The sequence below is a fragment of the Sorex araneus genome, chromosome 6, assembly GCF_027595985.1.
Source record: "Sorex araneus isolate mSorAra2 chromosome 6, mSorAra2.pri, whole genome shotgun sequence".
Classification (NCBI taxonomy): domain Eukaryota; kingdom Metazoa; phylum Chordata; class Mammalia; order Eulipotyphla; family Soricidae; genus Sorex; species Sorex araneus.
The window spans coordinates 56,896,138-56,921,847 of NC_073307.1; the positions used below are offsets into that span (position 1 = coordinate 56,896,138).

The 25,710-nt window shown below is 45.8% G+C and overlaps 1 protein-coding gene and 1 non-coding gene across 3 annotated transcripts in view; one reads left to right on the forward strand and one right to left on the reverse strand.

Moving 5' to 3' along the window:
* Positions 1-25,710, forward strand: part of GABRG3 (gamma-aminobutyric acid type A receptor subunit gamma3) — a 434,279-nt gene that overhangs the window by 115,074 nt on the left and 293,495 nt on the right. The window lies entirely within an intron of this gene.
* Positions 2,948-3,050, reverse strand: LOC129406222 (U6 spliceosomal RNA). The gene has a single exon (XR_008630881.1). It is a non-coding gene; the product is annotated as a U6 spliceosomal RNA (small nuclear RNA).

Below are 25,710 nucleotides of genomic sequence, written 5' to 3' on the forward strand. Positions count from 1 at the left end.
ATACTATTCTTGGGTGTTAGTCTCCCATTCTGTTATTTTATATTCCACAGATGAGTGCAATCTTTCTATGTCTGTCTCTCTCTTTCTGACTCATTTCACTTAGCATGATACTTTCCATGTTGATCCACTTATATGCAAAGTTCATGACTTCATCTTTTCTAATAGCTGCATAGTATTCCGTTGTGAGATATATCAAAGTTTCGTTAGCCAGTCATCTATTCTTGGGCACTCGGGTTTTTTCCAGATTCTGGCTATTGTAAACAGTGCTGCCATGAACATACAAGTGCAGATTTCATTTCAACTATACTTTTTTGCCTCTATGGGATATATTCCCAGAAGTGGTATTGCTAGGTCAAATGCAAGCTCAATTTCTAATTTTCTGAGAAGCGTCCATATTGTTTTCCAAAAGGTGGGCTGAACCAGTAGGCATTCCCACCAGTAGTGTAGGAAGGTCCCTTTCTCCCCACATCCACGACCAGAATACAAAGACAATCTACAGAATGGGAAAGGATATTCACCCAATACCCATCTGATAAGGGTTTGAAATGAAGGTTATATAAGGCACTGGTTGAACTCTACAAGAAGAAACATCCAACCTCATCAGAAAATGAGGCGAAGAAATGAACAGAAACTTTCTCAAGGAAGAAATGCAAATGGCCAAAAGGCACATGAAAAAAATGTTCTTCATCACTAATCATCAGGGAGACGCAGACAAAAACAACTATGAGATATCACCTCACACCAAGAAGTTTCTTATTCATTTTCTCCACTGTTCATCTCTGTAGGATAACATTGGTTCGTCCTTTCTCCCTTGCTGCAGGGAGCTTAGATTTATTGGATTACACCATTCACAGTGCTCCCAAGGCACTTCCATTTGTCTGTGTTTATCTTTAACCTCTTCTTTGTGCTCTGCTCCTCCTAAAATCACAATTATCCACAAATCAGACCCTATAACTTGTAAAGTCAAATTCTTCAGAGAGCTCTGGATTTGTATTTGGAAATGAAATATTGCTCTCCTCTTTTCCTTATGTCCTTTGCATAGTTTACTTTGGAGCAATGTCCTTTTTTGTATAGACCAGGAGGACAGTTTATGCTATGCTTTTGTAACTTGGGAGTTAACTGACTCTGAATAATATTTACTCTTGAGTATCTGTTACATTTACTCAACTTAAGTCTCAGTTGCCCTTAGTTCCTAGCACCCCAAAGCAGTGTCCTGATAAAGGGACTGAATGGACCCAGGGCAAGCTCTGAGCTAGCAGGCACTGAAATGGGACAGGCCAAGTGCCATAAAACTTATAAGCTAAGATCATGGTCGAGGACAAATTCTGTCATGCCCCAAAGATAAGTGACTGGACAAGGATTCTGCTAGGGTTAAGAAGGACTAATCTGGCCTGAGACCTGTAGTCTTGGATCTGTAGCGAGATGTCCCTAGAAGAGCCACCCTATAAGATTAATATATCTCTTACTGTGTCCATACAAAATGACTAGAAAGATTATTAAGAAGTAACTGAATCTAAGGTGATTGTTTTTGGACTAAGGAAAGAAAAAGTATGTCCTTAGATGAAATTCCACCCTTGAATGAACCTTCTAGCATGAGGAGATCTTTGTCTTAAAAGAGCTTCCGGGAAGGAAGGGAAGGGCTTTACATTTGTTGATTGTGCTATCTGACCTAGGTGTTATGAGCTCCCCCAACCTTTGGTGGTTGGGCTCTAGACTAAGGCAAGACTGGGCGTGGGGAGACTAGCATGGGGGAAAGTAGGAGTTGGGAATGAGTGACGTGTGAGACTGGAATGGGGTGCCCAGTGAGACTGGAACAGGCACGCGGGGAGAATGGAATAAAGGGCAACTGATCACCAACCATCCTAGTGGCCCTGTGCCCTCCTTCATGAGTCTGTTGGCAGCAGGTGCAGGCAGGGAAGGGAAGCAGCACATGACCACTGAACACACGTGATGGGAGAGCCTACGCCACACACTCATTTATTTTGAGTCTCCTCCCCTCTTCTTCACTCAAAATGTTTGCTGGGGCTAGCAAGGCTGTACAGCAGGTAAAGTGCTTGCTTTGCATGCATGAGATTCAGTTTGATTCCTGAAACTCCATAGGGTCCCCCAAGCCCTTGCAGGAGTGATTCCTGAGTGCATAGTCAGGAGTAAGCCCTGGTGCAGTCCAAAAAATAAAAAATTAAAATGTTGTTTACTAATGTCCCCAGAATACTCCAAAAGTGCCACAGGTGGAAAGCATAAATGGGACTCTTTGCACAAAACTGGGTTCATCTGGTAGAATGGGAGGCTACAGGAAGGAACCAGGATCAGAGGGGCCCGGTCAGAAAAAGGTTGAAAAACACAATGTGAGTTGAATGTTGGTATTGTACTTGAACAGTTAAATCATACTGTCTCAAATATCTCATTGCTTAGCCCACCCTCCCAGACCTGGGTGCCATTTCCTTCCCCACGCCTACCCCAGTTCTTTTCATGTCATATAATTTTACTTTTTATTTATTTTTCAAAATTGAGTCACCATGAGGTAGAACATTACAAAATTGTTCATGATTGTGTTTCAGTCATACAATGTTCCAACACCCATCCCTCCACCTGTTTAATTTCCCAGTACCAGTGTTCCCAGGTTCCCTCCTCCCCCTCAAGCCCCCCCCCCCACCCCAGCCTGTCTCTATGGCAGGCACCTCTCTTCTCTCTCTCTTTCTCATATTAGGATTTATGGTTTGTAATACAGATGTTGAAAGGTTATCATAGATATCTCTTTATCTGCTTTCAACACTCAGTTCTTGTCCAAAGTGATCATTTCCAATTAGTATTGTCATAATGGATCCTCCTCTGTCCTAACTACCCTCCATCTCCCGCACCATTCACCAACCATTGACCAGTCCTCCTGGCCTGTTTTCCCTGGCCTTGGAAATTAGTTTCATACTATCTTTTCTTTTATATATTCCTCCCAAAACGGAAACGCTTCATGAATCTGCATGTCATCCTGTGCAGGAGTCATACTAATCTCTGTATCATCCAAATTTCAGTATATGTGCTGCCAAAGTGAGCACTCATTTCTTTAAGATGTCTAGGTCAATTTTGATCCCTGCACCATTTCCCTCTACCCCCAGGACCATCCAGTATGGCCTGGATGGCCCCTGGACTGAGTCAGGCTGGGTAGCAAATATCAGGCCTGTGTGGTAGGTAGGCTGAGCACTGCTGCCAAAGGCCAGGACACCAGACCTCTGAGTCCTGCTGTGGGGGTGGGTTGGGACAACAATGAAAAACAACTCTGCCCAGTTAACAGTCCTGTCAATGATAGGGTCTCAGTGCATAGCTTCCCACCCTCAGCCTCCACCTGTGTCCCTCCCTCAGTTCCTGTCTACTCCAGCCCCTCTGGTCAGCTCAGGTCTATGATCCTCCCTCTGTTAGCCCCTGTCCTCTTCAGCCCCCTCTGGTCAGCTCAGTCTATATTTCTCTCTCAGCCCCTGTCCACTCCAGCACGCTATGGTCAGCTCAGTCTGTAGACCAATTCTTTGACTCTGTCGCATGTGGCCTTACTGTCTCACACCTTGGCAACAGCACTTTTTTCCACCCTGGGAAGAAAGGTTCTTCCTCTGAAAGTTTCAGTGTGTTTTGTTCCTTATGCTTTGTGCTTTATAGTCCTATAAACATGATGAGCATGTTTTGATATTTTTTAGTTTTGAAGCATGTGGTTTACAACCCTATCCTACCCTGGTAAGGATAGGGTTCCTGGGTCCAGTGTTACAGCTGCCAGTCCCCCAGAGAATCTGCTTACTTCTACCCTGGTCTCCCAAGCTCCCCTCTCCAGATCCTACCATGTTCTGTAGACCAAGTTGTAGGTCTGATTGTCTTTGACTATTTGTTATTCCCATACTGTATTTCTCTACATGCCACATATGAGAGACTTCATGCTGTGTCGGTCCCTCTCCTCTGACTAACTTTGCTCAGCATGAGACTCTCCAAATCCACGCAGGGAGTGCTAAACTGCCTGATTTTTTTTTCCTTCTTTCTCACTGTGTTTCTTCATCTGTTCTGCGACACTGGGGCTGTTTACAGATCTTGGTTTTAATTGCATTCCACTTAGAAATTGGAGTGTTTTAGCATTCACCATTAGGTCTGTGATCTTCCCCAAGTGCACTTTTGCCTATAGTATAAAGAAGGAGTCAAAATTACTTCCCCCTCACCATCCTGATCCCAGTTCCTATAGTACCACCTCGTGGACAGTCCATCTTAAAGAGTGGACAGAATCCTATGGAGCATGGAGGGGCTACTGTGCTGTCCATATGTTGCTGCTTCTATAAACTAAATAACGTGAGCCCCAGTAGAGATACCATTAGTGTGTGCTGATGTTTTGTCATTTACATGATTCCACGGCCACCAAGAAGTGACATACATGAAAACAGAAATAATCTTTATGCCTTTTAAAGTTAGTTTATAAAATGGAAGAAAACATTGCACCATAAAATTAATAACCTGTTTCTCTTAAGACCCCTGAAGTTTCCCTGGGTCTATGGTTATTCATATTCACTCCTTCACTGGCTCAAAAATATCTGTGCTCTCCTGGGGAGCCTCAATTGAGTTCACAGCAGGGAGGAGAACCAGCTGAGGCCTCCTTTGAACACACATGCAAGGCGGCATTATTATTAGAATGTAAAAACCTAACCTAGTTACCCCTTCAGCCCAATTGATGCCAACTATTTTACTCAGATGAAAAAGTGGGGTCCCAGGCAAGTTCTGAGAATTGCCGACAGTCTCCATGGCCAGTGGGACCTGTGGGAGATGGGGTCTGTGACCTCGGCTTCTCTGCTGCCTTTGATCGTCCTAGCGTCCTAGCCTGGCTGTCACATCCCATTCCAAATCCCTTTCAGCTTCCTGAGCCCTCAGCCCTCCAAGTCCTCCCAGCCACACTCTTTGTATCTTCTCCACTTCCCCCTGCTCCAGACGTGTACTCCACATCCCTGCTTGGCAGTTACAAACCTTTGTTCTCTATCTCAGTCTCTGTTATTCTCCACTCAAATCAAACTTCTGAGCAGTTTGAATTTTCCCAGAGCTGTGGGAAATTCCCTGAGTACCAAGGGCCACTTCCTGTCACTTTCCCATGTAGGTCTTTGCCCTACCAGGAAGTAGACATTCTGTTATAACAGGAACATTCTATTGCATTAGGATATGTCCTTGTGCAGTCCCTGGATGTTTTTGGTGTATCTGCAGAGAGGAGAGGAGACAGTGGTCTATACTGGGTCCTCAAATAATTTGAGATCAAAGAAAATAGGTGTCTATTGTAGTCTTTTAAAAATCCTTTACATTAGAAAGTTTTCCAAACAAAAGTAGGAAGGTGTTTATTGAAATATTTATGTCTAGTGAAATTCTAATTTCCTCTACAGTATTTTCTCAGGGACATGAATAATACACTTCCGTCTGATATGCCCTTCTCCCAATTCCATCAATAACTGAACTGAAATCAGACTCCACTTCTATAGGCAGCTACTGAGTGACAGACAGGGTGAGGACAGCAGGTGGACTGGGGATGTCCCCTTTTCTACCCTTCCCCTGGCCAGTTCACTCTTTATTGACATTTAGGCATTCTCTCTCCAGCACCTTTATCAGACAGAAAAAGAATCCAGATGCTGAGTCAGCCTTTGGCTTGAAGCTCATCCTACCCCCGCCCCCCATTGTGTGCATCCAGAGAAGTTATAGTGCCTGGAGCAAATCTGATTGCCAAGTCTTCTGCCTGGGAAAGAACTCTGAGCTCTCCCTTTCTGCTTTAATGAAGCTGGGGAAATTACCTGACCCCTCTCAACTTCTCTGTTCTCTTGTGGATGCAAAAGGAGCTAAATGAAATAATGTTCAGCAAAGCAGAATGCTGGAACCCCGTTAACTCTCAATATGAATCAGGGTTGCATTAATATAAATAATAAAGGGAATAGTGGGCATAATGTCCCTAGAAGAGTTGGCGTGTCATAAACATTTAATAAGTGATGTTAGTTAGTCATCATCACTGTCATTTCCCTTCATTGTTCTGCCATGTACAATGTCAAGGTATGCTTACTTTCTTCTCTGTCTCTCTGTGTCTGTCCCTCCCTCCTACCCTCCCCCCACCTCTCTCATTGAGGGAGGTGCACTCAGAAATGTTGGAAGCACTACTGATAATTTATTCAGTTCCGGAGGTTTGGTGGTGGGGCCTGTTGATGGTGGTACTGTTTGATCCACAAAGACCACACACACCATGATGAGATGAATCCCATTTTCCAACAATCCAAATGAGATCCCCCTTTTCTCTCTCTCTCTCTCTCTCTCTCTCTCTCCCATTTTCCAACAATCCAAATGAGATCCCCCTTCTCTCTCTCTCTCTCTCTTTCTCTCTCTCTCTCTCTCTCTCACACACACACACACACACACACACACACACACACGGCCCAAATCCAGTGATGGAGTCCATTTTAGTCCAGTCATGGGCTTCTCCAAGTCTTTCCAAACTGCGGCGTGAGATTGGGAGAAATAAACTCCCCAGGTGTCAACAAGTTTCCTCTTACCAACATGTATGCTACAGAGCATCATGTATGTTAAGGCGATTACAGCATGTTGCTGGATAGAAAATTAGTTTCTCATAAATTTCATAAATTTTAAAGCTGGGATGCGGTCATTTCAGTCATCAGTCTGGTCTCAATGCAAACAAGACCTTGGACTTTGGCAGCAGAATGAAGGGGCAAAGGGGGAGCAGTGGGGTGGGTGTGGGCAGAGGAAGACTAGAAAGAACACAAAGACACAAGTGGCAGAGGGGCCCTCGATGGTGATTCAGTAACTTTGTCCACCAGAAGCACGGACAGGAGCAAGGCTGTACCAGGTTACAACAAAGTACTGAAATAAATGTCATCTGGGTAACCTTACTTTTATGTTAATTTTGTACCATTTTTAAGTTTGAAACAATTAGGACAAGATACTAAGATAAAGAATTATTGGGAAAATTGACACAATTGTTTTGAAATAATAGTTGGAAACTGTCAAGACAGAGTAGCACTCTTGGGTAGACCCCTACCCTGCTCCCCTCTGATAATTAAATCTTCCATAACTGCCATCCTGTTCTGATCAAGATATTGAAATTGGTGCAGCCGTGAGCATGCTCAGTGCCATTTTGTCTCAGCCATGTATTTTTTAACCATCACCTTCATAAGGACACAGAACCCTCCCATCACAAGGATCCCTTCTTGCCACCTCCCCTTTTATCATCATCCACATTTCCTTAACCCTTAGCAACCTCTGGTCTGTATTTTGTCTAATTTTCTTCCTTTTGAGAATATTACTGAAACTGAGCAATAGAGACAGCATCCCCTTGAGACTTCCCCCCCCCCCAACACACTGGCCTCAAGAACCATCCAACTTGTGTGCTGGATCAATAGTTAATTTCGTTTTGTTGCTGAGTAATATTCCACAACAGCATGAGCCATTCACCCAGAGAAGCTTTGGATGTCTCTAGCTTTTGTCTAGTAGACCAATAAATCAACTCCAAATAACATGTCAGGAAATATTATAGACTAGGAATGTCCACCCATGGAAATGCATTTCTCTTGGATCTCGAGGCCAGAGGACTCAGGTCAAAGAGCTGGTGGGTTGGTTGGTGGTGGCGGTGATGCCACTCTTGCTGGCTTGTAGACAATTCCTACTGAATGTCTTTCCATGTAGTCTCTTAGAGTGTGTGTGTGTGTGTGTGTATGTGTGTATGTGAGAGGGAGAGAAGGAGGGAGGGAGGGAGGGAGGGGGGGGAGGGAGGGAGGGAAGAAGCAAAGGAAGGAAGGTGGGAGAGAGACAGGAAAGAGTGAAGGGAGACCATGAATCCAAATTGTCTCTTCCTTTTCTGATAAAGACACTAGTCCTCTTGGATGTGACCCCCAATGACTTCATTTAACCATAGTTAGCTCCTTAAGTGACCTAGTTTCCAATATAATCATCCTGGAGGTTGAAGGTACACCTTAAGTATTGAGGAAGATGTAATTTAGTCCCTAACAATTAGTGTGCTGGGTTTTAGTGATAAGAAATTTTCACTTCTGGATTATGGCTGTTAAGTTATATGGAAATATATGTTCAGTTTGTTTTACCGTTTAAGTAAGTGCCACCTTTTCCTCCAGAATGAATGGAATTTTGTGCATGCCCACCTGCAATGCATATAAAATGAAACTTCCCCACATCCTCTCCAGCGTTTGCTGCTATATTTTTTGTTGGAATTATTTTAATTGGTGTCAAAAGAGGCCTGGTGAGGTCTTAATTGGCATTTTCCTGACAGCATGTGGTATTGAGCGTTGATTCTGGCCCTTCTTTGCCAGATAAGCAGCTTTGGGATTGAAAAATCTTTCCCTGTCCTTTTGTTGGTTTTCTCATTGAATTGTCCTCAGTATGACCCTGAAGGGTGCAAAAACCCACCCGTTTGCTCTTTGGAAGATTGAGCATGGCATCTGGAAGCTTCTGTTCTCTGCTCTGCCACTTCTTCAGGAAAGCTGTTAGCCTCTGGCCCAAAACATCAGTGCATCAACATACACAGGATGCCTACTGCTCCCTGGTCCATCCTATCCATCACAGAAAGTAAAGGCCGGCCTCTCAGAGAACACAGAGGCTGTTCTGGCCTTCTGCTAACTTGACTTCTGAAACTTGAGTCAAGGGAAAAAGAGAATCAATGTCAACATGCTTTGAAACCAGAAGTCAGTGCCGGAACCAGACTCCAAGCGCCCTTTTGAGACTTGGCAGGAAGTGGCCCACGTACTAAGTCATATCTTCCTGCTTGTGAGTAACCTGTGAGTCATTGTCTTAGGAAGACACTGGCTTAAAAATCCATTATTGATGACCATATTGTTTGGGAAAGCAATCTTTAATCTCACCCACACACAGTAGTAGGAATAATGCAGTATTACTCCCCAGAGAGCATTCAAATTTTATCATTCTTTTGTATTTTTGCAACACTCTTTCATGTCCCTCTATGAAATGTTGTATAAAAATGAGTTAAGTAGTCGATATTATAGAAGCATATTTATATGACATGACTTTTCTTTGCTTCCCTTTCATCCTTTCCATCTTCTTTTAAAAATTATGTTATAAAGACATCTGTATTTACCAAGTTGATAGTGATATGTTTCATCCCATAAATGTAGAAATAGGTTCTTCATTGTTTGTTTTTGTGTCTCCACTTGACCGTACAGTATATTTTGTGTCTCTGGGATAGAATCTACTGAAGTTGCGAGAATGTTTTAAAGTCTTGCTTTCTATGGAAGAAGCTGATCCTTTTACAAAAAGCAAGAAGAATATTTTTTGTTTGTTTTTGTTTGGGGGCCAATCTGGCAATGCTCAAGGCTTACTCCTGGAACTGCACTCAGGAATTACCCCTAGTTGGGCTCAGAGGAACATACTGGATGCTGGGGATCAAACTGGGTTGACTGTGTGCGAGCAAGTGCCCTACCTGCTGTCCTATCACTCCAGCCCACAAAAGTCAGAGAAATCTTCTATCTTTAGTATCTTAGATTAAACACAATACAAGCATTAAAATTGACAACTACAGGCTTCTATGGAAGTTGAAAGTGAAAGGATTAACAAATAAAGCAAATGCTAACTCAAGAAAGTGAAGTATCCCTGGTACTTTCACAGAAAACTGACTCTAAGACTCAAAAAGATGAGACTTCATGATTTCAGCTCTTTGGTTTCTCCTCTGCTTCTCTCCTCTACCTGGTAGCTATATGTTTATTTGAGTACATTAGGAACCTATTTTTCCTTTTCCCCCCCAGATCCTAGCAGTTTTATTTTATTTTATTTTATTTTATTGAATCACTGTGACAAAAGTTACAAAGCTTTCAAGTTTAAGTCTCAGTCATATAATGATCAAACTCCCATCCCTTCACCAGTGCACCTGTTCCCCCACCAAGAACCCCAATATACCCCTCTCCCACCCACCACCCACCCCCGCACCTGAGTAGCCAATGATTTTCACTTTATTCTCTCTATACTTTGGATACATTTAATATTTCAACAGAAAACTGACTATTATTATTTGGAATTTTCCCCCAACAATCAAACCTGCTGAAAAGGAATCATTTGATAGTTTGTTTTCCATTGCTGAAAATGAAGATTATAGGTTTTGGATTTCTGTTGTTTTAGCTCAGTTTACAGTCTGGATGCATTTCTATAAGTCTCTGGGTGCCAAAATGGGTTAGTAGACCTCCCAGATCATAGTCTTTAAGGAGCAGAGGGGCCATGTCGTAAGCAGCTGCTCCGGATCTCATCTGGGCCGAGGGCGTGCCGGTAACACCCCCATCCCATGATCTCTTATGCACCACGTCACTACAATCTCGTACCTCTGGGTTGTGAGTCCTAGAAAGTGGCGGATACCATGTGGGCGCTGCTGCTGCCACTGCTATCTTCCCTATAAAAAGAAAGTGTTGGGAGAGAAAATCCTTCCCCCTCCCCGGGTGGCATGGGGTCGTAGCTCAGCTCACAGTCTAGATGCATTTCTATAAGTCTCTGGGTGCCAAAATGGGTTAGTAGACCTCCCAGATGATAGTTTTTAAGGAGCAGAGGGGCCGTGTCATTCGCGGCTGCTCCGGATCTCATCTGGGCCAGATCCTAGCAGTTTTCAAGACACATATCACCCAGGCTTTTGGAGACTTTTGACTATGGATTTCACATAGCAACTCTGGGGTTGTTGTTCAGCTTTTCACTACTTTATTTTCCCAAGTACTTCATCTGAACCAGCAGCCAGTGTGCCTTTCCCTGACAAATTTGTCTGAGAGTTGAATTGGATATTCTAAATTTAAAAGTCTGGGTTGTTTTCTTTGAAATTGCCTTTAAATGTGCCGAAAACACTACCTGTATACAAGGTAACTGTGTAAAGTGTGTCGTGTTGATTGATTGCTTTTCTATGTGCTCAGCGGTTCCTCTGCAAACTGCTTAGAAGTTTCCTTTCTCATCCATTCAGACTTCATCCTTGAGCAGAGGCAGGAGATTATAACTCACTGAACCATTCTCCGCCACTGTGGCTCAAGGTGGGGAAAGGCTTGTGACCCCTAGCTGTTTTTCTCAGTTCTGGAGGTGAAAGATGCTTGGTGTGTGGGTGATCACAACTAGAAGCCGGTCCAACCAGCACTTCTAGCCCTTACTTACCGAGCCTGGTCACAAAGAACAAACACAGACTAGAGGCTGGACCAGGGGGTGAGCTAGTGTCGCCATCCCTGAGCAGGGCAGGCTGTAACGGCAGGGCCATACCCAGTCAGGGAGGCTCTACAGGGGATGGATGGAAGTCAGGGGCATCTCTGAGCTGCTGGGCGCACACTTTCGCAGCCCACATTGTCTAAACTAAACTAGATATTAAAGTCACGGCAGTCTCTTATGCTGTTCTTCCCTGGGTGCACACTTGCAGCCCCAATTGTCCAAACTAAATTTGCTTCCCCCAGGGGCCTCAGATGCTTTCCCACACAGGTGCATGACCTATACTGCCTCATGGGTGTGGTCAGTTTGTCTCAGAGCTGAGACCGGGTGAGAGACGAGAACATGTTTCCATCTGGCTTTGCTGTCCACCACTCAATCCCAGCGCCCAAGCCACTGTACAGAGCCCTCTCACCTCCCAGACTTTTGGCCTCCCAGGGTTTTGAGTCCTTCCTGATTGACGGTTCTTCTTGCCCAGTAAATGAAGCCAGCAGTGTGCTGCTTTATTCGAACTGTTGAAAACATTTCTTTGGTTGGACCCTTGGAGACCTTCCATGCCCAGGGGTTGGTCCTAAGGGTGGTCAGGGCAGTCTGTGGTGCCATGGGTCCAAGGCTCTTGTGGGCAAAGCATGTGCTCAGCCTATTGTGTCGTCTCTCTCTGGTCCCTGAAACCTGACAATTTGTGACGTGAAATTTTTATCATTAAAATTTGGGGGGCTGGAACTCTAGTACTTGCCTTGCATGCGACTGCCCTGATCCTATCCCTGGTACCACATATAATCCACAAGCCACCCAGGAAGGATTACTGAGCCAGGAGTATTCCCCAAGTACCACCAGAGGTAAACTCCACCCCCCCAAAAAAAATTTCAAGTTTGGAATTTAAGTAATAAATTAACAAAATTTTAATTGATTTATAATTAATTCAAGTATAGTTAAATTTTCATTGTAATTAAATTTTTCAGTGTATTATATTCTTATATTCTAAAATATTTATCATTTATGGTCTAAAAGTTTCAGCTGTTCTGTTTAGGCCAGGAAGAAGTTACATAGCAGATGATCCTCTCCCTATAAACGTTCTATGGGATTTGAGAAAATCTATGACCGTTGCTTTGAGTGTCAACATGGGAGCTCACGGCTAAGCATTCAGCAATAAGGAAAGCACATGAGGCCTTCCTGTTCCCATTATGACTAATATTATTACCAGTAATATTCCTATTACTGATGTTACTATACAGGAATATGCCTCTTTACTGCTCTCTGGAACACTCCTTCTAGTCCCAGGGGTGGGGAGCTTGGTTTACTGAGCCAGAAAACAGTGGTCAGAGATCTTTGCAGCTGCAGAACTAGAAGATGCAGGGAAGAGCATCAAAGGAGAAGAACAGCCCAGAAAAGAGGCTGGAAAACAGGTAGCAGGACAGGCTGGCTTTCCCCCAGCCCCTTGGACCCTGCAGCCTGCTCTGTCTGTCTCTCCCTCCTGCTCTGGAAGGCTGTGGCTGGATGGAACTAGACTAGTGGTCATTTGAGAGTCAGACCTGTGTATTCCTACAGCCAGGTCTTGTTGGGGCTTCCGTGGAATCTGCTGAAAAGTTCAGCAATTATGGATTCAAAGCCAGAGCACTCGGCAGATTCCACTGAACCCCCCACTAAGGCCAGGCTTCAGGAATATGCAGGTCTGATGCTCAGAGGATGATGAGTCTAACCTACCTTGAAAAAGGTTAACTGCAATCTTCAAAGGATCAGGCTATTCCAGAAACTAATGGGCCTTAAAATTGCCAAGTATAGACACTGGAGTATGGCCCTCATACCGTCGGCTACACTGTAAAAATACAACCGTGTGCAGAGAAATAGGAATGCGTGGCTATACCAGGGAAGAATGTGGGCTCCATGGGAGAGACCCAGAAATAACAGGAATGGTGGAAATGGCAGAGAGGGGCATGGGCTGAACTTTTAGGAACAGTGTGAAGAATTCAAAGAAAATGTAAGCATAGTAAAAGAAGAGATGGGAAGTCCCCGTATGAAGTAGAAGATCGTGTGTGTCATTGTCAAATCAATCAGTGTGTTTGTTTGTATTTTAGAGGCTGTAAAGGCAGAACTTCAGAAAGGCAGAGGCTCAGAGAATGAACAGAAACCTGTGGGACAATGGGTGGTCTAGAATTTCCCAAGAGCAGTCTCATGACATGGGGGAGAGAAAGAATGGGAGAAGGTATTTGAGGAACTAATGACTAATCCCCAAACTTGATGGACAGTATCAATTCACAAGACAAAGAAACTTAGTTCTTCATATCTAGGAAATCAAAGCTCTGATGCTGAAACAGAAAAGGCAGAGCAAACAAAGATCATAAAAGCAACCAGAGGGAAAAGTGAGATAGGAGAATGTTGATGCAATAGGTCATTTGTCATCTGAAAATATTTCAAAGCATATTTTCTCCATTATGCTTTTATAGGGGAAGGGGTGCTTCAAAGCAGTGCTCAGGGGTCACTCCTGGTGATTGAGCCAACAGAGGTTCAATGTGAGAGCAGGAGGGGGATCAGGTGCTGCTCTGTCCCCATGGTGCTGGGGACCACCAGGGCCACAGCCGGCAGCGCTCATGGCTCTGTGTGACAGCCGAGATGGAAGCAGGGGTGAATGCTGTTCTCACCCAGAGAAAAGTGAGACAGCAACTAAGTACTGATCATGAGGGAGGGGAAAGAGGGAGAGGGAGAGGAAAAGTAAGATGGAGAGGGTGAGGGAGAAGCTCACCAAGAAAGAAATAAAGAAATTTCTTCAACTGAAGGAAAAATTCTAGCAAATGAAAACTATTATTGACAGACTAAAGAACACATATAAATGTTAAATGTCAACAGATTTCAAAGGCTTTTAATTTAAAAAAATTTTCAAGAGACCATGACTGCTAAAACCACAAATAATAATAATGACTGTTTGAATGTATAACATATATGAGAATGACATAATAATAGCTCAAAGGATAAGAGTTGGGGAAGTTAGAAAGATAGGCCCTTGAAAGTTTCATCTATGTCAATGATCTGTTGATTTCTAGCAGCCATTAGTAATTAAAAGATGCATATTGTAAATCATCATTATGATGAAGAGAACTGGGATCCAGGAGATAGAACAGGGGTGAAGGGGCACCCACCTTGCAAGCACTCACCCCTGTGACTATCTATGCTGTCACATAGAGCCATGAGCACTGCCGGCTATGGCCCTGGTGGTCCCCAGCACCATGAGGCCAGAGCAGCATCCGATCCCCCTCCTGCCCTCACATTGAACCTCTGTTGGCTCAATCACCAGGAGTGACCCCTGAGCACTGCTTTGAAACACCCCTCCCCCTATAAAAGCATAATGGAGAAAATATGCTTTGAAATATTTTTTTTCAAATATTTCACACCACCCCTTTGAAATGACATACAATAAAATACTGAAAAAACACATCACTGATATAAAATGAGAGAGAAAAGAAAAATGCAAGGCCCAAAGGGCAGCTGGTAGTATAAAAACCCAAGAGCAAGATAAAGGACAGATCAATAATCACATCACATTAAAAAAAATAGACCAAATACACCACGATGAATCCAATCTGTCCACTTTTCAGTGGTTTTATTTGTGTTCGTGGCTATTTGGAGCCACGACCATGTGGGATCCACGACAAAAAAATGATGTCTGCGAGAAATAGGATTTCAGTTTCATTTTGTTAACAATTTTTTTCTTAGTTGTCCTAAATGAGTGTTGAAAATGGAAAGGCTGATGTTAAAAATGTGCCAATTATCAGTATATTATTTATGCATTCCACAAATAGAGTTTGAATCTCTCAACTCCAGCAATTTCCAAATTGCAAATATATAATTACTCCTTTCAAGTCTCTCCTTGCAGATTGGGCTTCTAGCTGACTCAGTCTTCTCATCAAGCAGGCGATGGGAAAGTGGGGTCAGGCTGGAGAGGAAGGGATGGGACAGAGTCTCGGGCCCTGCAGGGCTGATGTTGGGGTTCCCCCTGCAGCAGGCAGCCTGGGGCAAGGCTTAATGTGAGAGCGGCTCAGGAAGCATTTCTCCTGAAACTCCCAACCCAACTTTGGGAATATTGATAAAGCCACAGTCTTTAAGAATTCATGCCTTCAAATTAAGAAATAATTTATAACCTTGAGAATCTGCATCAAATCTTAAATCACGGAACTCTTTCATTTACCATAGTTTAATAGCAGATGAAAATTATTTTTCATTCTCTCCCAAATTGTGGGGAGAGAGAGAGAGAGACAGAGACAGTGACAGTGACAGAGACAGAGATTGTAGTACATCCCCTCTTACCACTTGGCACACTTCCTGTCTCCTCTGGCTTGATTTTTTAATATTCTCACACCTACCTGATTTCAGAATCTACGTGTCTGGTGGTGCCAACCCAAGGCAGGCACTGAAAGCAGGGAGGAACTGCCCACAGCGCTGGGCTTAGCTTCCCAGGCACCCAGAGGAGAAAAGCGCAGAAGGAAAGAAAAACTGTCCAGTGATGGAAGCCGGGCAGCCTGGGCAGGTGCCCAGTGGAAGCTCCAGTCCTGCAGAATGAGGCCCTTCCTGCATCCTTGGGTTCGAGCTCATGAGATTCAGGATATTCCTTCCTTCTCCCCCAGTGACACCCTGTAGCTGTTGTTCCGCCGCAGACTGTCAAGGCTGCTTCCGCACCACCCATCAGGCTCTTTCCTCTCCTGAAACTGTTGACTCCGAAGTACACCCTGTGGCCTTAGGTTTTTGACCCCGACTCATGCTCTTGCATATTTGCAGTGAACTTTTCTAGAATTCCCTCGGGTTACCTCCATGGGGTCCCCCTTGCTCTTCTCTAGCTCCACAACTCAACTAGGTTTGGTCCTGAATATTGACCTCTGCATGGTCTCATTCGGTTTGTACAGGCACCTGCACCCCACCCCCCCAAATCCCGCAAGAAGCATTTCTGTCTTTACATCTTTGCAACTTTGAATCACATCAGATAGCCAATGTTCAGGATGAAGCCCGACCCTCTGCTGACTCTGCTCTCACATTGCAGAGAGCATACCTGTCCTTCCCCCACGCCCCCACCCACAGACTCTGAGTTTCTAGAACTTTCTGTGGCTTAGAACTAGGAAGCACACAGAGCTTTAAGAAAGCAATGTGCACTGACCAAGGTGTAGGAATGCTGTACCCTGGACTCACACAGCTCTCCCCAGCGCTGGTGAAATGTGCTTTTCCTCTGTCATCTTGTGGCAGTTTGCCACAATAAAGCCAATCCGTTTGACATCTTTGACCTCGGTCACAAAGAATGAGATAGACACTGGGACTTGTCCAGGTTTCAAGCTGGCCTTCATAGCCCCTAACGAGAGGATTAGCTGGCCATTTATCCAACACAATTTTACTCTGCCAGCCTGGCTCCAGACACATGAGCCATTGTCTGTGTTTACAGGCATATTAAGGGCACTTAGCAGGTACATGATGGCTTAACAGGTCCATCAGGAATGAACAGGTACATTAAAAAGAAAGACTGGGATATTTATGAGCTGTGACCATAGTGTGAGAAGCAATCAGCCAGTATCTTCGAGGTATAGCTTTGAGGGTAATCTCCTAGCCTGCCAGGGTGCGCATTTGGAGCCCTCATTGTCTAAACTATTATTATTATTATTGTTATTGTTATTATTATTGTATCTCTGTGAGAAACACAGTTACAGAGTTGTTCATGATTGGGATTTCAGTTCTGTAGCATTCATTCCAAATCATTGTCTGAACTAGATATTAAAGTCATGGTAATTTCTTATGATCTTCTATCCTGGGGGCACATTTGCAACCCTCACTGTCTAAGCTGAACCCGTGTCTTGCAGCCTTGGAGTTATTATAGAGGGATCCATTTCCCCAGGTCTGGGAGCTGTTTCCCTGCACCTCCCTCCCCGGCACAGATGTCCCGTCTCTCAGTCCTGTGCCCTACTGGAGCCTCCTATACTTTCTTTGGCATTGGTGCCATCAGGGTTGCCCGGGGCTGCCCCCTGCCAGTGACAATTTCTGCATCTCCAGTAGGCCTCACTTCTGTCTTCACCTGCCCCTGGTTTCCATTAGGGCCCCACCAATTCTCACAAGAGCTTCCTGTGACCCCCGTGCCATTCACCTCCCACCCAGATCTTCCTTGCTGGGATCACAAAGGAAAGGGGGTCACCCTATCCCAGGATTTGGGGCCCCATGTCCTCTGACACCTGCTTGTCACATGGTTTTTCCATGTCATTCCATTCATTGGTATGGCTGTGCCAGGAACTGGGGAACCCAGGCTAGTACAAGACATCCTGATCCCCCCCCCCCCCCCCGCTTGGTAATCAGTCTGCAATTCCACATTAATTCCACTGGCCTCCAAAAGGGTTGGTCACAGCAGAGAAGGGGAAACAAAGCAAAGGTCGGACGGATGCTGAAGGCACGCTGGGTGGGTCGAATCCCTCAGCCCTGCCTTCCAGAAGGAACAGGAGACCTTTGTGCTAAAAATAGAGCAGTCACTGCACTCAGCATGTCCAGATGACCTCTCGCTGCTGGTTTCAGAGAGAGGGAAGTATTGTTCTTTGCTCTGAACACACTGCTGAGTCACGTTCCTGGCCCCCATACACAGCTCAGCGGTCAGCCCTGCCTGTCCGCATAAAAGCGGCACTGGTCACAATGCTGGTGGGCAAACGGCAAGTTAAAAGACTGATGTTAGAGTAATGCAGAGCAAGAACACATTTTGGAGCCTGCATCTGGCTCAGTACTAGGAATTTGGGCTGATTTGTTCACCTCAGTGCTGGCTCCTGGTTGCAAATGTAATAGAACACTGTCACTGGCACTGTCATCACTGTCATCCCGTTGTTTATCGATTTGCTCAAGCGGACACCAGTAATGTCTCCATTGTGAGGCCTGTTACTGTTTTTGGCATATCGAATATGCCACGGGTAGCTTGCCAGGCTCTACCGTTCGGGCGAGATACTCTCGGTAGCTTGCCGGGCTCTCCAAGAGGGCCGAAGGAATTGAACCCAGGTCAGCTGTGTGCAAGGCAAATGCCCTACCTCCTGTGCTATCTCTCCAGTCTATCCTGAAACAAAAATCTGCACACGCAAAATGAAGTGATAAAGAGAATGTGAACGAGAGAGGCCAAGGAGGGATGTGCAGTCTCCATGGATGCTCGCAGCCTTGGTTCTGAAACAGAAACTTCGGGGTGTAGAGTAGGAGGGGGCGCGGCTAGCCTGAGAGAACTGACCCCGAGAATGAACCAGACACATCCACATGTCCAGGGGATGCTCAGACTACAGAGGAGGCACCGGGGCTCCTGCCACAAGACTTCTAAGAGAAAAAAGGCGGTGCCAGTCAGCGCTCTGCAGCAAGGCAGGCTGGAAGGAGGGAGTCTCAGAGGCTCAAAGAGAAGGTGCAAGGCAAGGAGTTGACATGGGGCAAGACGACTTTCAAGATCACAGGGCACCAACAAACGAATAATTCACGGGAACACTAGAAGCGCTGTTCCCATGATCTCATCCTGCGATCTAGTTCCCAAGGAAGGAGGATCAGAGAAAGAAAAGGGCTGTACGGAGCATCACAAGACCGGCTGCGGGCATGCATTAATCATCCTCCCAGAGACCAGAGAGTGTGGGGAGGAAGGCCTGGCTGCCTGTTCTGATGCTGCAGGTAGCGAGAGGGGGTGATCAGAAGCCAAGGTGTCTCTTCTCCAAAGAGGTCTGAAACCGAGACCAGGCCCAAGGCAGTGAGCACTGATCTCCGAGAATGGTGTTTAAACTCTGCTACTGCAATGACTCACTAGGCAGGTGAGTTCAGGCTGCAGAGGGGCTGGGCTCCGTCCTGAACACCACACGGTCCCCCAAGCACAGAGCTGGGGGAATCCCGAGCCCTGCCTGATGTGTCCCCAAACCCAAAACCAATAGTTAAAAATTAAAGAACAAATATGGTCCGGAGAAATAGTACAGAGATAAGGGCATTTGCCTTGCATGTGGCTGGCCCAGGTTCGATCCCCGGCATTCCTTATGGTACTTCAAGCACCATCAGGAGTGATTCCTGAGCACAGAGCCGGGAGTAACCCCTGCGCATTGTCAGGTGTGGCCCCAAAACAAACCAACAAAATAAAACAAATAACATAAAATTTTTTCTACTACTACTAAAAAAAAAAAATCCAGATTCATGGAGCAATGCGTGATTCACAGGGAATGTCCAAAATGGTGTCCCCAGAAGAAGAAAATAAGGGTATCCAAGGTGGGCATGGAGCTTTTGCCGTTTCAAGATGGGAAGATCGGGGCCACAGTGAGAGCACAGCAGGAAAGTTTAATATGATACATCATCAAAGGAAAAGCCAGAGGCGCCTTGTTCTGAAGTAACATCGCAACCCACAGAAGCTGGGCAGGTGGTCATGCCTCTCCCCCACCCACGCCCCAGAATTCTGCAGCCTCACAAAGGAGGTGACATTGACCCCAGCGACCCGGCTGATGAAGTTCTGAGGAAGACCTGAGTGCTGTTTCAGGCCGTGCCAAGTTCTGATCTCAGAGTCAGGGTGCGGTGAATCTTTGCAATGGGCGTGATAGGACCTACTTGCTTTGGGAGTGGGAAGAACTCAAAGTGGATCTTCATGTGGTGAATAAGTCCTTTGTTACCTCAAGCATTTCTGTTAAAAGGTGACACAAAGGTGACACAAAGCCCCCCAGAGAAGACCCCGGGTAGAGGTGCACGCCCTGCATGTGCCGGCCTGATTTTATCCCCAGCACCTCGGCCCTCCCAGCATCTTTGGTGCATCCCTAGGCCCCAGAGCACTTCCAGGGGGAGCCCAAGGCACCAAGCAGCACTGCACCTTGGGAACTTGCATGGAACTGCCTGGTTAACTGAGCATCACCAGGGGTAACTCCTGGGCCTCTGAGCACTGCTTGCAAGCCTCTTCCCAAACCCAAAAGATAAGCTGAGGCACATTAATATCCATCAATGGAATAGTAGGAAACCAGAGTGGTTGGGAGCTTATCACCCAGATAGGTAGTGGGCGGCCACGGATTGGCTATGGCTCCAGTATTCTCGCTGCCCATTGGCTGTGTGTGATGGTTCTTCTGAATTTTGGTTCTGTGATACCAGTGCCCTTTACAGTTTGATGCTCTCTTTGCTCTTTTGTTTGCACCTCCCCTGTCTGCTTGTCACCTCCTTGTCTGGCACTTTAATATGACAGTGGGCGTTGGCCCATGGCCCAGAAAGTAGGGGAGACTCTCCAGAGAGGGGTGAATGGGCCAAGGAACCTGCATTGGAACCTTCATTTTCCACTGGGAGGAGAAATAGCTAAGGAAGTGCAGAGAGGGATGTGTGGACCATAGTGCCTGGTTTTGAAGGAGGTGGCAGTGGCCAGATTATGGTTCTTGACTTGCTGGACGTTGTGTGAAAGGGGTTGGTTTGCTTTGCTTGGGTGTCACCAGCCCTGGTGTGTCTCCTTTCTGTGGTTTATTAGAGGTGGTGCATGCCTCAAGTGACCCAATACGTATTTTGATCACTTTAAAACTTTATAGAACTTGGTCAGGAGGTAAGGGATTTATCTTGTATGCATCTGACTCTGGTTCAATATCTGGCACCAAATATGGTCCCACAAGCACCGCCAGAGGTCATTCCTAAGCATGGAGGAGAAGTCCCCAAGTACCACCACGTGTGCCCCCAGCCTACCATGCCCCCAAGATAAAATAAAAAATGAAACTTTGCAGAATTGCCAAACATAAACCATAGGAGATGATGTTTGGTGTGTCACATATGCTCTGAAAGTATTATTGACTTGCCTCATAGTTGCTTTTGATTAAAACAACAAAAACAACAAAAGGGCAACATAGTTGTCTAGAAGTCAGAAATCATGAAATTCCTTTTCAGAAATTTAAATCAGTGCTAGAATTAGAAATCTTTCCTCTTTTTCAACCCAGTACCAAGACTCACCAGTCAAAAACATGTCTCCAGTTTCACAATCTAGAGGTGCAGTTGTTGAGTAAGAAACTGTAGATTGGGTGAAGAGGAGGGCCAGAGTGGTAGTATAGTGAGTAGGGGTTGCCTTGCATGCAGTAGACCTGTGTTCTATACCTGGCATCCCATATGATCCCCCAAGGACTCCCAGGAGTAATTCCTGAGTGCAGTGCCATGAGTAAGTGCCATCCTGAGCTAGTGCTATGTAGTTTGACTTTATTCAGATGAGGGTTTGGGCCAGCGTGATTTTGATTGGTCAAAATGGACACACAGTGCCTGGGAGGACTTTCATTCCCGAAGGCTAACTTCTCTGAGTGCAGCCGTCCTGTGATTTTTTTTTTTTTAATTTGTCCTGGACTTGGCCCTCAGCAACCTCCAAGCTCTGTTTGGTGTCCACCCATGCCTCTGATGAGTCCATGTTTCTTTCCTTTTATAATTACTGTTTTTGTACATTTGTCTTTGTATTGCACTCAGTTGGCCTGGCTCAGAGATCAGTCCTAGTGGGACCAAGGGGTTTGCACCTGGGTTGGCCACATGTAAGGCAAGTCCTTGATGCCTGTCCTATTTCTTGCTCCTTTTTTTATAAAAAAAAAAATGTACAAACTATTGTCAGTATTCCCCTTAAGAGTAGTTTGCAGGAGTGTCCTAATCATAATCCCGCTGCACACATCTCAAGCAACGGAAGTTGAACCTTTGCTGTTTTGTCACTAATGGGACCGTCAGCTTCATAATGGTGTGTTTTCAATCTACTAGTTTTTTTGCATGACAGGTTTCCGTGTTTTTATTTTATTTATTTATTTTTTTTTGTGAGATGAAATCCTCCTGGCTCTATTCTGGGTCTGACTATAAGAAATGCATCCTTTTTCAACTGCTAGGTAGAATGAAAACTTTAGGCAAACACTACCCAAATGGACAGTTTCTAGTTTCAGAATCCACCCTTTTCTAGAATACAGAGATGCATTGCGCCCTGGGGTTCCATTGCCTGCCAGAGACCCATTGATCTATGTCTTCAGATGTTTCGTTTGATGCCTTATTCACGGCCATCTGTTCTTTATTTTATCGTGGTGAGAATTTCCAGCTGAAGATGGAGCCCAGAAATGGCACTGGGTGCTTTGAAAAAGAAACAATGCAAAGATTTAAGTTAGGGGAGGGGAGAGATTCCATCTTGAGCCTGTCTGTGCCTCAAAACAGCTCCTCTATTTTTATTCCCTGCAACCAAATTGTTCTCTCGGTTCACAGCAAGTTCACCAGCTCCTAGATAGAAAGGAAATTGCTCTGTGGTCAGCCCTTCTGTCTGGCTGTACACTCTGCGCACTGGCCCCTGCTGTCATGTGTGCACTGCCTGCCCTGATGTTCGTGGTCCTAAAATCTCCAGAAAACTCCCAAATTCTTGGGCGTGGTGTTCACTTCTCAGAGCTACCCAGGGGGTGTATTGAACAACCTCTGGGACCCATAGCAGGAAACCTTGAATACACATTTTCTGAAGTACTTAAATAACTTAGGAGCCATTTGTTTCAAAAAGCCACATGGATTCACACACTTCCCAGGCAGCTGAAAATAGATGGGAGAGTGGTTGAGTTGTAAGGACAGGGAAAGACCAGGAAAAACTAAAATCCTTACTGACGAAGTCAGTTGCTTTTTGGTGAGTGCATCCCCAGGAAAGCAGGTGACTCATCTTATATGCCATCACCTTCTTTATATACTTGCCCCCTACTCTCCCTAGTCATTCCCTACTTTCTCCTAGTGCCCTGGCCACATGATCATAAGTGGAGCTGGGGATCAAATCCAGGTCAGCCGTGTGCAAGGCAAGAGCCTTAACCTCTGTACGACAGCTCTGCCGCCCTTATGCATTGTTTAAGAGCACGTATCCAAGAGAGCTGGCGAAGGTCCAGTAGCTCTGAGGCCTGGCTCCCATATAGCGAAGGCCGTCCACCCACAGGCTGATGCAGTTTAGCTGAAAGCATTGTCGTAAGCAGGGCAGAGAACTGAAAGCCTCGTGGAGAGAGAATGCTTCCTGCCAGCAGGTGAAAATTCATGTGGAGGTCAAGTGGTCCTCTTGGCCTTCCAGCTGTGCCAAGCTGGGTTTGCCATTGCCAGATTCAAGAGGTATCCTGATGGGGGCCAGGTGCCATGCAGGCTCCGTGGCCTTATTAACACACTGTGCACTTGACTGAAATGTGAATTCAGGCAGCTAAATGGCAATGACCGTTCCAGCAAAGACACTGCCGTAGAATCTCAGTAAGCCAGACGCTGGGTGGCAGTAGACAGGTTGCATTTAAGGGTCATTTATGCACCCCAAGTGTGCCCAATACGTCCTGCCAGTCCCAGGATGATGGGGTTCAATTCTAGGAGCTGTTCTAGATGCCTGTCTTAGCTTTGCCTCTCACAGTTGATGCTTCCTTTGATGCCAGATGGCAAACCCTAGCTCCTCTCCCAGAGAGCAACCACACTCTGGGCAATCCTGCCATGGGCCAATCACTTCATGCACCAAGAACTTTTCCCCATGCCCAGGACCCTTCTCAGAGTCCCAGAGCTGGACGCTCCTTCCATTGCCTGCATTCTGTTCCCAGAAGCTAGAGGAGGAACTTCATCTCCTTTAATCTGCTGCAGGAGGTGTCGACTTCCGGCTGTGTCCCAGAAAAGCTTTCTTGAACCAGTTCTTGGGTCAAGGGGAAATAGTCCTCAAGGTGGATTTGACCCTAGACTCTAATATGCTGGCCCTAGGCTGTATCTACCGCCCTCTACAGTATTCCCACAGAGAATCTTTGAATTTTTGCCAGAAATTGAACCCAAGACTTCACATGTCCACAGCAATTGCTCTACGTCTCAGTCACATCCTGGTCCTCCACTAAAAAAGAACTTTTCACCCATATTGCCTCTACCCTCTGTCTCAGTGCTGGACAGTGTGGCTGGCTCCCCAGAGCTCCAGCTTGTCCACTTCATGAAGCACAGGGAAGAGTATGTCCCACATGCCATGCCGAGAGCCCCAGCTGTCCTTCCATGTCCCTATAGTACTCCCCACTGATCTAAGGAGACGCAGAGAGAAGACATGATCTAGCACAGGGCCCTCCTCTCTGCCCTGCCAGCTGCCTCACTCATTGCATCTGTTGCAAACGTCTGGAAGTGCTGGACTGTGGACCTGGCAGTGTCTGTGGTCAAACACCTTTAGGGCGTGGCTTTTGCCCCTGCGATGTAGACATGTCAGGAGGAAGGAGAAAGCAGTATAGACACTGCAGAGCTGGCTGACAGCTCAGTGTAAGACATCCCTGAAATATCAGAGCATGCAGTACTGCATAGCTGGTGTGTTTAAGGTAGACTTTGAAGAGAATGAGGGTGCAAGGGGGAGAACACCCCATGTTTCGACAGCTCACAGAGACTGGTCATGGCATGTGGTTCTGATGTGGTCGGTGCCTGTGGCTGGTGCCCATCTATACCATGGAGCCAAGCAGGGACCAAGTACATCCACACAATCCATCTACATCATACATGGGCTCTCCAGGGAGGCAGAATCTCACATGTGGGGGAGCTTTCTTTCATCTCAGGGATAGTGCAGAGCATGTAGATTGCTCATTGTTCAGGAATGGGACTGATTGGTGCTGAGTAGGGGTGGCTGTGATGTTCCCCACATCGCCAGGAGCCCCCAGACTGGGTATCTGGGATTGTGGGGGCTGCTCCGAGCCCCCCTGCCCCTCTCAAGCCTCTGGATGTCGTCTGTGTCCATGGGAGCATCTCTTGCAATCCCCTCTGTTTCTAAGCTTCTAGCAACCGGGAATTCATAAACAGGTCTTGAAAGAAATCAGATTTGGGTGATTTCTATTGATGGACGATCCAGCATATGAGACTTGTGAGGTATTTTTCCATGCTCCTGGCAATTGCTTGTCTCTCATGGCTGCTGCTGTGCTGACCTCATGGGCACTCTTGCAGACCTTTGCAGAGAGAAGCAGCGCCATGATTTACTACTTAACAGCCTTGGAAAACTAGTGTAAAAGCGAGACATTTCCAGTGTAACTAGAAATCCATTGGCGATGTTGGAGCAGAGCTTGACTTAATGCAGCTAGGAAATATACCATCCGCGAACACAGATTTCTTGTACTACAAGCAAACACATTCTGAAGTTTGAAATGCTCGATGATAGCCTTGTGTGTGTTCATGGAGCACTCACGCGCCTTTTCCCTCCAGGGCTGCATCTGTGGAACACAAATTCACTAAAAACATGTTCACACCTTAAGCTAGAATGGTTTTCCGCTTCGAGTCCAGCATGCGCTTTAAAGTGTGAACCGATTTTTTTTTTTTTTTACCATCTAAGTCTGACTAGCCAAATACCTTCATTCAGCCTTCTGTGCTGAGTGTTAAAAATTAGACACCTCCCAATGCATCTGTCTTCTCAACTTCTGTCTCTTTCTCTGCTCTTCCTTTTGGGGGTCTTCCTTTATGCTTGATTACAGGATTTACTCTAGATTCATGATCAATCTCATTGATATCTATCTAGAGCTGTATCTGCCGCTATGTGCCTGTGGTATTGGAACTCCTGCTTGCAAAAACAGGAAGGTGAAGGATCAAAAACATTTGGCAGGGGGCAACTGGAGGAGAGCC